This window comes from Lampetra planeri, chromosome 26 (genome assembly GCF_965212315.1).
Source record: "Lampetra planeri chromosome 26, kcLamPlan1.2.h2, whole genome shotgun sequence".
NCBI lineage: Eukaryota > Metazoa > Chordata > Hyperoartia > Petromyzontiformes > Petromyzontidae > Lampetra > Lampetra planeri.
In genome coordinates, this window is record NC_136132.1 from 1896277 (window position 1) to 1907777 (window position 11501).

Genomic DNA, 11501 nt, shown 5'->3' on the forward strand with positions numbered 1-11501 from the left:
GGGGGCGGCGGCGGTGGAGGGGTGGTGGGGGGGGAGGTGGCGAGAGAGGTGGTGGTGTGGTGGTGGTGGGGGGTTGAAACATGTGTCCATCCATCCATCTCACACAGGAACCGACGCGCCCATTTGAGCCCAGGGAGCAAGGGAGGGGTCTCGGCACTCACCGTGCCGAGCGGAGGTCAGCCCCGTGACGCCGCCGCCGCTGCTAAGCGTGCCTCCGAGTGTGCCGCCGGGCAGAGATGTGCTTCCTACCCCAGCCCTAATCACCACACCTGTGTTTTACACCCTCCTCTCTCGCTTGCTTTTTTTTTTAATTAAGGCGTCGAATTAATTTCACTCCCCCCCCCCCCCCCCCGTGTGTGTTGTTTTCTTCTTCTTTTCCTGCAAATTACTTTTAAAGCAGGGGGGCTCAGCTCGCCAACTGAATGGCCGTGTCTTCAGAACGTGTTGCTCTCTCCTTAGTTCTTTGTTTTCCAGGGACAGTTTTAATGCGGCGCTTGAAGGCGAGCGGGGTCCACGTGTTAACAGAGATAACAACTTGAATGCGTCATTGTTATTTTCTCTCTCTACGCGAGTTTAAGAGCGGCATCGGCTCGTGTCTAAACATCCTGCTTGCTTTGGAATAGCGCGTAAGGCATCTCTGCAGCATCTGGGTGCGTGGTTGGTTTTTTTGTACATTACACTATAAAACGTTAAGACAATAGCATACACGTACAAGTTTGTTTTAAAACAGCGTGCAAAATAGTTTAAAGGTCTGTGAATATGATATGCAAATGATGTGCCGTACGCAGTCTGTTTTTATTGTAGGGGGCGGGGAGGGCGTAAGGAGGGAGGGGGGCGGGAGTGTGGCACGGGAGCGCTCCAAATATTCCTTTGATTTAGTTTCCTTCATTCATTCATTCGCCTCTTTTAATCATTGTTTGAGTAAACGTTTGCCGGCAACGTTGGGAAGTGTGCGATTGTGTACTTAGCGACGTTGTTGGGATTTAAGTTGCTCCGGCAGTCGGACCGCACGGATGAGGCAAGTGCCTTTTGCAGGTACCGTTACGATCACTGCACGGTGCAGGAACGTTCACTACCCTGGGCATCGGTGCTTAAAGCATGTTTTGTGCAGCTGCTTTGTAGCGTCGCGACTTTCCCGGTACTCAATAAGGATACTTTGAAGTTTCGTAAGGATTAACGAGTAATACTGGACTTTTAAAACATTGTATTGTAATCCTTTTTTGGTGGTGTCTAAACGCCCATAACGGTATATACATTGTTAACGCTGCGTCTTGCATTTCACGAATACCACCACTAACACGCTTACCCCCCCACACACACATTATTCATTCGGGTTCAATCAATAGCCCGGGTCATCGACAATTCCGCGAGTGAGCAGCCTGGGAGAACACGCATTTTAATGGTAATCCCCGACGTTCAGAAACAAGTTTTATAGGGCGCTTACATTTTCCCCCCTACCACTTTTCACCGTTCCCCTTGTAAACAACAAACAGCGACAACAATGCGTCACAGAATTGCGCACGAACGCAACCTCGCTCTTTGATCTTTTCGCTCGAAGTCGGCTGCTGCGAAAAGGCCTTAGGAAAGATGAACTGGAGAGCAATACCTGGCTGTGCGCGAGATATCATTCGGTGGCGAGTTGCGTCTGAAGATGATTTTTCTCTCCTCCACCCCATCCCACAATTGTCCGGCAGCGTGACATGCACACAGGGACATCCCGTGGCAAGCACCGCGTTCGGTAGATGCCGTTGCACGTTAACAGGACGCACACAGGAACGCACGTTCCGGTTTTTATTTTTAAAAGGCTTGTAAGATTACACTCACGCGGAGAGCAATTCTAGGATTTCAGATCATTAGGCGTTTGGAAATTAGCTCGTTTTTCTGCTGTTGTTTTCACCGTAAAAAAGGGCAACCTTCGAGCGTAATTAATGCACAATTATACCCGCGACGCGGACAATGCGCATCCCGTAATGATGAGCCGCCTTCGTTGTTGCATTCCGGCAAGCAAAGTTATTTGCAAACAATTTGGAACGCGAAATGTTATATACATATATATTTTTTGGAAAAATAATTGTCACAACTGCTATGCAAATGTAATTTGCTCGCTATGCGTAACTTAAGGTTTTATTTGTGTAAATAAATAACCACCGTATCAATTTCGTCTTTTCGTGCCTATGTGCGTTTAATATAAATCGGCGAACACTCGCATAATGTGAGAGAGGAAATTGTCATCATGAACCTGCACCAATTAAGTATATACCGCTCAAACTTTACCACGATAGGGCAGCAGTAGCAGCAACAACAACAACAACACTCGTATAAGTGCGAAAGAATACATTGCACACGCAAGCAACAACCAATCAACCAACGCACCTGTCTTTCGAAAATCCAAAACATCCAAACCCCCTTCCTCGTGTGGCTCCAGCAGCGCTCGGCTCTCCAGCAAGCAGCCTTTGCTCATCTCAATGCACGCGGTATGGGCGCACTCCCCCCCCCCCCCTAACCGCTTAATATAATCAAAGCGCCGCCACTGCGGGAGAAACACACAAGACGCAGTTGACACTTGACCTGAGGTCAAAAGCTACATGTAAACGCATGTGCTCTATTGCTGCGCTATTGCTGAAGGGCGGACTGGAAACGTGACATCTGATCACGCAATGCTTGCTCCACCGCCCCGTGATGGAAGCACTCGTACCTAGGGGGCATGCGGCGTTCTTTGCTTTTATTTTTTTTGCGCGGTGCCGCGCGTTTAGAGTCATAGTTTTCTTTTCAAAGCGGTAGACTGTCGGCTGTGCATCTATATATATACACACACACACATACGCGGGGACCTCGGGTTCGTAATGTGTTCTAAGTTAATATCTTGCTCCTCTGTGAATTGCTGGTCCGCACTCCTCCGAACCGTTTGCGATAGATCCGACTTTTAACAGCACGCACGCACGCGCGCCTGGAGTAATATAAAGCTCACTTGCTCTTTGGAGTTACAAACAAAGAACTACAAAAAATACATTTGACGTAATTATCAAAAGCACAAAGAAGGCATTAACGATCGAACCTGCCGATGAAAGGCGGCCAACCCCGGACCTACAATAAAAATCGAGGGAGTTGTCAAAATCCTCCGCGGATTTTCGTGAAGTTTCGAGGCTGCGTGTGGGTTCGAGTGCCATCCAGAATGCGTTCTCCGCTACTGCCCCGCTCGCGTGTTTGTAACACGCGCACCGCGTGCCGAGCCCTTGTCACGACCAGTCTTGAGACATTTCACGTACCGAACCTTTCTTTCAAGACGTGCATTCTTCACCGCCAGTATCTAAAGCAGATAATAACGTGACGCACACGCACACGGTAATTACTCGTTATCGCCCTGAATAATGCATTACGCGCGCGTGTATTTGCTTACACGCGTGCAACTAATTATGACGGCGTTGCGCTATGAACCCAGCAAACTGGGTTCGATTCCCGTCCACGGATCATTAACATCCGTGCCGAGCGATAACTAAACCTGTCTTCTGGCAGCCCCCTTCACCAAGCCGCAGTAACCAGCGTGGTGAAGTATGGCTAAACAACACCCACATGACCGACACGGCGCGGAGGGTCCTTCATCCAGCAGTGGATTGACGACAATTATTTAAACAATTCTTATTTCTTACTGTTCATTTTGAACTCACGATCGTAAACCCTTCCGCAAATCTATTCCCCAAGATGAGCAACAACAACAAAGCCATACGAAATGATACATATACGTAGCAAAAAACAAACTTTTGCTTCCTATTCACGCACTATACGATACGTCAATCAAACAGTCGGCGTAACGACGGACGGTCACGACGCTGGTGTCTAACGGGTTGAGAGAGAGACGGGGGGGGGGGCACCACTCACTTTTGTCCATCCTACCACGTGCGCTGTCGCTCTGAGAACGTCGACGGATCCATGAACGTGGCGGCTCTTGTCAGCGCAAAGCGTGACCCGCCAGGCTTTGCGCGCGCGCGCGCACGCACGCTGTGATGTCGCAATGTGCGCGGTGGAATTGTCGCCTCTGCCCACAAGATACCGTTGGCACGGACGTTTGTGTTGCCACCTGCACCGCTCACCCCCGCCCGCACCATACCCCTCTTTCCATCTCCGCGGTGGAGGTTCGAGGCGGCACACAGGTGGTGACCGCAGTCGTCACCCAACCCCCCCCCCCAGCCACCGTATCGCGATGACACTTTAGCGTCAATCATCTCCAAGCGTCATCGTTTTCATCATCACGATCTCTCGGGCCAGGGTCGATCCACTGCCGAGTGAAAGCCTCCCCAAAGCCGACAGCACCGGAATACGGATTTAGAAGGGGAGTCGGACAATATGCCACGCTTTCGAACAACATTATTACCACCGACATTCACGCGATGTCCCGCAGCCTGCTAGCTCTCCGTATGCGGTGGCGTGTAGAGTGACTAACTGGGCGAGAGTTCCACCGTTAAATGAGTCCACTTAACACTCCGTGATGGCAATAGCTGGCATCACAACGCTTCTTCGCAATGTAGTCGTCGCCCGTTCGACACATTGCAGGTAAGAAACGCAGGCGAATGGTTCATTGTGCGTCGTGTTAGGGGGCACGTTGACTGCCACGGCTGTGGGGAGTTCACCACCGACATCTCCACGCCACTGAACGCTGTTACACACGCGGCACCCGCGCAGTCCGTCTTGAGTGCACGGGAATATCTGAATATACTGCAGGTGGGGTACATATACACGGAACAATATCGTATAATATAACAACAAAATAGTCTGAATCTAAATGGTGGTATGTACAGAGTGTATAGCAGCACACGCGATGTGACTCTTGAGAACGTGGTAGCGTCTCGGCTAACGATGGCCATGGCGATAACGACAATGGTGCCCGAAGATAATGCGTTTTAATTTGGCGATTGTAATAACGGCGGTGATTGTATCGTTAATGACACAGGTAATTGGGGCGAAGGCAATGCTGATGAGTGTGGTTATGATAACAGAGATGACGAGAGTGGAGATTGTAACGTTGGTAGATTAATGGTTAATGATGGTTGTACTAAAGATGATGATGATGATGAAGAAGTCACGACGGTCATGATAACGGGAGTAATGTTGATGGTAATGGGTAATAGATAGTGCTGACCAATACATCTCAAATTGTCTCACTCGATTATCAGAGCGGCACCATACATGAAACAATTCCATTAATTACATTTCAAATTACTTGACAGGGCTGCCCTATGTCCGTTGAGGACAAGCAACGTCTCTTAGTGCTCTCAAAGAGCAACTTTGTTTCAATAAACCAAAGACCTACAATGAAATTATTTAAGGAAATCCTCATTTGCTAGCTGTATAAAATTGTCGAACGTATAAGTCGTGAGCACCAAAGGCAGCTCACACGGGCTTGCTTTGTATACAGCCAACAAGTCTGTGCCGGGCAGTAGCCGCGCTCGCAATTAGTGTCCACGGACGCTGATTAGAGATACAGTACGCAGTTACATCAACACAACTTGTTCACGATTCACAACCCGAATTGTAAATGCGGCGAATTTATATCGAGATGTCCCCATTGCGGGATTTTTAGTATCAGCGTTAAATACAAAAAAAAGTGTGCGTGTGTGTTATGATTACATGTTTAAAAACATTGCAAGTGTATGTATATTGTTTTACATATCAAATGCATAACGGCAATAACGGAGACATTAGCAGCAAGTCGATGAATCTCGCTTCACACTCCTCGGCACGACGGATATCGAGGCAGTGTGACAAGGCGCACAACATTTGCACCGCATCGACACGTAGGGAAGCCATTTTTTTGATCATATATATTTACATGAACAAATTATGTGAAAGAATATAATTGTTTAAAATAACTTAACACACGGGCAAAGCGGTCACAATTCAGAGCCTCTATTGAAGAGCAACTGCAGTGAAACACCGGCGGGGAGGAGTGTCATTGGCACACTCACCCAAAGTGGTACCTCGTCCAATGGTGCAATAGCAATCAGATCTACGTATGTTGTTTATTTTTTACATTCACAATTGGGGGATGGGGGGCAGGCAACTGGGGGGGGGGGGCAAAGATAGGTCAAAAGATTCATGAGTTATTAGGTGCAAATTCTAATCGAGACCAAGACCTTTATAATTAGCCATTGCTGATCAAAGTCAGTGCGTTAGTCCAGTGGGAATGAGATTGAAAAAAAACCTTGGCTTGTATATCAAGGATGTACAAAACGTTAATGGGAATGAGATTAAAAGTAAAAGTTGAACCAACTTTAACGTTTGGCCTACTCTGAATCCCCCATCTCTGTGTTCAAATCGAGAAACAGAATAATACCTGGACACGTGTTACTATTTACTTCCTAAAATTATAACGTAACAAGGGCGGTTTTTACGTTTACATACCGTACTCTGAAACTTTTTGATAATCTCTTATGAGAGTGGAATCTCGCGTCACTGTGATGTACAAATCAGTCCGTCCGTTTATTTCGGATAAGATCCATTGAGCCAAGCAGCTCTTTGTCAAGGCCAACAACAGAGAGTTAAACAGAGAAGCAAAATAGTTTAAGGATCTGGTGGCGATGGGGTACACGAGCAAGAACAGTCCTCGCCACGGTGGCAAGATGTTAACTACCTCGCCTGGTACACAGGAGGTCGTGGATCCGATCCCGACCCTGACGCCTGCTGCTGTATATTTGGAGTTTGCACCTCTCTCTCCCCGTGGTCGCGTGAATTTTTCTCCGGGTCCTCCGGGTTTTCCCTCCAAATTTAAAAACATGCATTTCGAGTATTTGACTGCTATACATTTCCACGTGATAATCTACTTTGTTGAGATATCATTTGTGGCCAGGTCACTTCTGCAAAAGAGCTATATAGCTCAGTGGGCCTTATCTGGTAAAAAAAGATGTTGTTTGGTTGATAGTTTTAGACCAATCTTAGATATGGAGGTACGTGCACACACCACATCTCCGACAAGCACAGTTGGCTAAGTATGGTGCGAAAAAAGTTCAACAGAAGTTCAACATACATACACGCACCACAAGTGAAGTGACCACTACACTCAACTAATTATAAATCATACATTTGGTATCCGTGGCGTTCTTTTATCGCAAAGCGTTGTGTTTCAGGACGCCATCTGCAGCAGTTTCGCAGTGGATGGACGATGTTGCGATTTGTAGCCGAGTAATTTGTAGGTATTGTTTTGAATTTGGTCAATTAGGATCATGATGCCGGCACACAATTATATATACATTGTTGACGATCTCAGGTGATCTATAACGTCCACTGCAAAGCGTTCGGAACATCTTGCGATGGTTAATACATCGACGGCACTAACCACCAGCGCAGCCTGTCAAGTTCGAACTGCGAACCTCGCAACAAGTGGTGATGGCGCTACCTCAGGGCCAGGGTCACCAACCCATATTGAGGCCCCCCCCCCGCCAAGAGACAAACATAATAGCACACAGACTCGCGTACAGATCAATATTCTTACAAAGAGGCACATAACCTTACATGCAGACACACAGACCCATGTCCAATGATCCAATCCTGGATGTTCAGGTACGTCCGCAGGTACTTGCAACCAGTCGTCACTCGAGGGTTTTCCAGCCTCTGTTTATTTGTGCCAATGCCTCTACCCTGACACAATATAAGCAGGACTCCATTCGCTCTCTCCACATATAAATTCAAATGTTTAACAGATATAAATAACAAACATAGTCCATCAGTCATTGGCGTCCAAGCCAATAATATTAAGCAGAAATGGGTTTAAGCAAGGAAATTCTGGATCGGTTTTCACTTTCTGCATCTCATCCCACAGATTGAGGCTTGTTTCATAAGACGCCTGGTCAACGTAGAAGAGTAGACCAAATACCCTCGAGTGCGTTCTCGAGTGGAGGACATTTTTCCAGCAGTGGCACAAGCAAGTTAATGTAGGGCTACAGTTTTACCTTTTTACTGGAGGTCATTAATGCAAGTTTCCTTAAAAGGCCTTCAAGGACTTTCAGCAGATATGCTGCCAGGTACATCACGGACTAGAGCGGCGTTCTTCATGGCAAGGCCCGCGGGCCATTTGCAGCCCCTGGTGGCCTTCAGTGCGGCACATCACAGATGTGAGAACACCCCTTTACAGACGGTGTGGCGGCCCTCACACTGATGATGTTTGATCGGCGAAAGTGGCCGCCTCTGAAAATCAGTGAATAACACTGTATACATAAATTTCGATTTAAAGCTTTCGTGACTGCAGGGATTCATCTTCTTGGTTCTTTCGGTAAAGTCACGTAGAAGGGAAGTAATAAAATAATAAAATAAGACATAATAAAATAATTCTCACGACGTTTCGGCCACAACGCAAGCAGCCGTGAGAATAATTTTATTATGTTTAATTTTTATTATTTTATTACTTCCCTTCTACGTGACTTTACCGAAAGAACCAAGAAGACTGTATACATAGGTTATAGGTGGAGTACAGTCACAAATGCCTCTCACACGTATGGAATGTTTGATCCGTTAACGTGTTCACACTCTCTCCACTTTAGCACAGCAACGGTTCCGTATTCCGATAATTCTGCAAAGTTACCAAATGGCACCACCATTACGTCCTCTTTGGTTACCTTCATCTGCAGTGGAGTTCCACCTGAAAAATACATGTGTTGAAGCATTTGGCATGAAAATATGCTAACGTGACCAAAAAATGTATACTCTATGCAATAGCAACTGGTAGTGTGTTTGCCTACTTTCAATTGGCTTCAGCGTTGCATTCCATGGGAGGTAATTTGTTTGTATTTATAGTCGAAACTGTTTATCACCGGATTAAATACAATTTAGAACATTAAGCTGAGTCAACCCTACGAGTAATACCAATCAACCTCTTTTTACGGGGGCCCGGCACATTTTACTTGTGGGGTTTATATTTTTCTCGTGATAAACATATACCTGACCGTAGAAGGGCTTCGTAGCCATTCTAAAACACAATTAGAAATGTCATCAGCCACTCATTTATGACCATCTCTATTTATTGTATTTGTCCGTGATCATCCTGCAATTAATGATATCTGAGAACGGTCACTCGTGGACTAAGTTTAGATGAACAACGATGACATAATTGCCAATACATTGGTAGAAGGACACTTTTCAATTACCTGTGTTGGTGCCATCTGGTGAATGGAATTAACGAGAAAAAAGAGGGTGGCAGATCACACCTTTGGGCCCAAAGAGAGTTTACGAACGACGCTGCACCTGAGCACCCATTGCAATGCGTCGTATAATGTTTCCACTGTAAGCACAGCTTGCCGCCGTGCAATGCCAGGATTTTCATCGCGGTGGCACAATGGTTATCGCCCTGCACCGTGAACCTAAGCGACCTGATTTCGACTCCCGGTCAAGGCTAACATTGCCGGCGTGTCATATCCGAACCTTTGCTGGCCGTCCCCTTCACCGACCCGCACCGACTGTATGTGGGTACGCACGTTGAACTTCTTTCGCACCGTACGTAGCCAACCGTGCTAATGTAATTATCAAACAACTTGCCGTGACCAGCACAGCAAGGCTTTCATAGAAACGTGGATGGACACACGGCCTGGTGGCTCGTAGAGCAAGTGGCTTGCAATTGAAAGGTTGCAAGGTAAAACCCTGGTTGAGGATCAACTCAGCCCATCATGCCTCTGGGTTCCATAAGATGGGTACCACTTTGTGGGGAACTTGTCATTGGTTAATCTGCGGATAGACTCGTTGCCGCTACACGGATGTGCAATGTCTCTGCCGCTGGCTCTGTGCCGTAAACAGGAGCTGTGCGCCACCTAATTTTAGCTAGGAAATCGGTGACGCTTATTTGTGTGCTTTGTACATCGGAGTGCTGTTTTACCCGCGTTCTCACTGCTCCCACAGTCCCCTCTTAAGCACACACCGCCACCTCCACGGTTCCACCCCTCGAAAAATGTATAAAACCTCACCGTCCCCACCACTGGCGTCAGAACCCTGCCGTTTCATGGCCCATCGTTTTAACTTTACACATTCACAGGGGTTCTTTGATATCTTTCCAGTCTGCCCAAATGGCCGAACTAACGCGCAGTCACAATTTACGGCCAAATATGTGTAAAAAAAAAATGTGTAAAAAAAATGTGTGTGTAGGACCCCTGCAAGGGGAACGTCGTCATTGGTGATGAAATCATTTTGTCGTCTCATGGAGAGGGTGGCGTGTGAAGCCGCTTAACGTCGCGCGCACCGATGAACATTATCGTGTCGGCGGTGCACCGCACATCGTTTCAGTCTTTTTAGGATAAAATAGTAATTCTGTGTAGGTTTACGCGGAAATCGCACGCACATGCATGCATATTTGAAGCCATAAGTGTAAAAAAAAATCTCAGTAATTTTTTTTACATTTATGGCTTCACATCTCAGATTTTTTTTCAGCAAAAGAAAATAACAATTAAGCATAGAGTCAAAAGAATTACAGCACTCTAAACAAAACCCTCCCAAGTGAAAAAAATGTGTTTGTTGTGTTAATGAAGAAGCATATGCTACATTTTCTGTAGATGTTGTTTATTTATCATTGTAATTAGTAGGCCACGGAATTAAATATTGTGGCACAAATTCACAGAGCATTTAGTTTTGGAGCATTACTGTCGTGGAGGAAAGGGGGGGGGGAGGAAACCAAGATCTGGTACGTTGCCACGCGAGGTTGGCCACCGTCGTTCAATTCTTCCCATGACATTTTGTGCTACTAAGTGGGCACGCGATGCCAGCACGAAGGGCAAGTGGCCGTGATTTGCGTCTGGGTTTCACGCTGCGAGAGACGTCGGTTCGAAAGTGAATCTCCCAAGTCGCCGGCGGCCATTCGGCCAGGCGGCACGGCCTCCACGTTGGGCCTCTGGTACTTGCGTTGTGCAGGCCTCCAGCTGTCCTCTCTCGTGTGGCTGTGGCGTAGCGTTGGAGGGAAAATCTGTTACAATTAAAATAACTGCGCTCGGCCCAGCCTTCTGGAATGTGAGACCAGATGGGGAACTACAGCCTTGGGAAACGTTAAAAAGGGCCTGTAAAAAGCAGCTCTTTACTCGGCTCAGATAGTGCTTTTTCATCAAAACATATATATAATTTTTTTGTGGGAAGTGAATTTTAAACAGTCAAATGCATTATTAATATTTCATTATTGCAATAATGTTTTGTGGTAAAAGAAATTGCTTTGATGGAATTTGTTTAAGCGATGCAGGTTTAATGGAAGAATGAGCATTGGAATGAATTAAAATAATTAGAAATATATATAATTAATTTGATTTCAAAGCCGTAACTACGTTGTTGGACTAAACGCATCATATGCATCTAACTCAAGACAATCCATAAGTGGATTATCCGAGTTGTGGATTAACCGTGCTCGCTCATAAATATTAGCTGCTCCTCACTTGTCGAGAGTCAGTGACTCCATGTCACAGTGACCGCACACGAGTTGGTAAGTAAATTGATCATTTTAAAAGAGACAATTTTATTCCGTTGCGTATGGCGATATGTTCAGTAGC